Below are 2443 nucleotides of genomic sequence, written 5' to 3'. Positions count from 1 at the left end.
CATTATTCACGAGAAGGGCTAAGAATGTCCACATCGAAATGGTAGAGTCTCCAACATGATAAGAAAAAAAATTTTTGACTAATGCAGAAAGTCGCAAGAGGTTAATTAATTTAAGCATCCAAATCAAAACTACCTTACTTGCTCCAGTACAATTTGCATTCAATCAGAAGTTAACCACAGTAAATTTTCAAAATGAAGTATGTTAATTCACCATTCAGTCTTCTGAATAGTTTTGAATGACTACTAAATGTAAGGCTTTAAGAGGATTGCTTAATTTTCTCTAAAGCCGATATGTGCTCCCAGAACCTTCCCAGAGGCTTTCAAATCACCCACAGCCTGTTTCCCTTCTCTTTCTCGTATTAAAAAAAATGTTCTTATTCCCAGATCCTTCTTGTGGTTCGATCAACCCTTAGCCAATGAAGTTAATGTTGGCTAGAGACACTCTCATCAAAGGAGTCGGAGCCAAAAATGCCAGCGTGGATTTTATTTCTGGATATATTGTGGGCAAGCTAGCCGGTCATTTCTCTAACCAGATGCCTCGAAGTTTTCAAAATGCTCTGAAACTCTTTTCCCACATGTTGTTTTGTCAGGAGGAGTCCGGGTTTTACATGCAAAGTGAATCAGACCCACCACACTTGATTTTGCAAGAGATCCCATTTTTAGCTAAGTCACAGCTGAGCTCTCCTTTCAGCTAATTAGTACTTGTTCTCAAATTGGGGAGCTCTAACACAAACCAGGAGATGGGATGCAATTCACTTCCTCTCTCCTCTCCTAAAATTAACTAAGCTGGAAAAATGCACGCTCCCTTGTTTTTCCCTCGGTCAGCCCCAGGGTCGGGTCCCATCAAAAAGAATTCCTCGAATCTGGCTGTTCTGGTTTGAACGGTAATGGAGGGCTTCCTTTAAAAAAAATCCCAGCTCTTTGGTTGTCAAGCAACCATTAATTTATTGTAGCCAGCTAATATATTTAAAATTATAGGTGATGGTGAAGTAGAACAGCATGCTTTTCCTATTCCTGAACCTACACAATGTTGGCCAGATCAGAATGAGTATGGTGGGTGATTCGGGACCAAAAACAAATCACGAGGCATGCCTCTTGAAGTTAACAGAAGAGGGGCTTCGCCTACACCCTGCGTGGGCCCCCTGAGAGTGGTTGTAGAGAGTACAGTGGCCTGTGGGCGTTATGCAATGTCATTATCCACAGAATTGGAGAAGGCCCAGGTACTGAGCCTTTTAATCCATGCTTTCTAACGTAAAAATCTTTCAAAGTGTATATAACCAATTTATTCAATGAGCTGAATTTAGTGGAGGCAGAAATAGGAAATGGCTTTATTTTCTATCCAATTTTGCTCCCAATATGCTCCATCAGATCTCCCCTTCCCTTCCTCTCTGTGACATTTAGAGCAGACCCTGTCACTTTGCTTCTGAAGAAAGCATCATATTTATTATTCATGAAGACCTGTTACCAGGTGTTAACCTCTGCATTCCAGAGTGCATTCAAACTTCCTCAGATGTTGCGTCTCACTTAAAGAGTTAGCTTCTTCTCCCCTGGTCATGTGTGGCCTGCACCTTGGAGCTTGCAGGTGGAGAGCAGAATGGTTTGCTCTTTCACTCCTCCTTGTTGGTCTACTCCAACCCTCCATCTCTGTCTCGAGACTTCTGGTGTCAGGAAAGGGAAGACGGGCTTAGGGGGAAAGGGGCTGTCTTTTTATTGTCTGAAACTATTTATCCTTTCCTAAGCTGCTGACTGATGCCTTTTGTGGGGTCAGGCTCCAAGTGGTGTCTTTCTGATTGGGCACATTTGTGGTTCTTTAGATGTCCTAAAAGGACATGCGCAGGTCACATTGCTTAGCAAGCATCCTCCATCCTTGAACTGCTTATTCATTCAACTTACCACCTCTTTAAGGGCCAGAGTCTCTTGACCCAAGGAGGTGAACCTTCTTGGACTGGGAACTTTCAAGATGGCTCATACCTTCCATGGTATCCACTTGGCACGTTTTGCTGTATCCATGATAGGAGTGCAGTCTTGCTCTCATCCCCATCTTTTAAAAAAAACCTATTTATTTATTTTTAGAGAGAGGGGAAAGGAGGGAGAACAAGAGGGAGAGAAGCATCATTGTGTTGTTGCCTCTTCTGTGCCCCCTGCTGAGGACCTGGCCCACAGCCCAGGTATGTCCACTGACTGGGAATCGAACCAGTGACTCATTGGTTTGAAGTCCAGCTCTCAGTCCACTGAGCCGCACCATCTGGGGCTCAGCCCCATCTTTGATGAGGCAAGAGCTCTCCCTGCTCTGACTCTGAAGACAGGTATTTAATTCTTCTTAGAATTCTGTCACCAAGCTGTTCTTCTAATGACACCAGGGTGGGCTCCTGGCATTTTGCAACCCACGTGGAAGTGGGATAAGTAACAGACTACTTCTGCGTCTCTGGTCTCTCTGGGGTTT

Source organism: Sturnira hondurensis, unplaced genomic scaffold (genome assembly GCF_014824575.4).
Source record: "Sturnira hondurensis isolate 20B ecotype Veracruz unplaced genomic scaffold, ASM1482457v3 Scaffold0018310, whole genome shotgun sequence".
In the NCBI taxonomy this organism is placed as follows: domain Eukaryota; kingdom Metazoa; phylum Chordata; class Mammalia; order Chiroptera; family Phyllostomidae; genus Sturnira; species Sturnira hondurensis.
Note: the sequence above shows the minus strand (reverse complement) of the source record.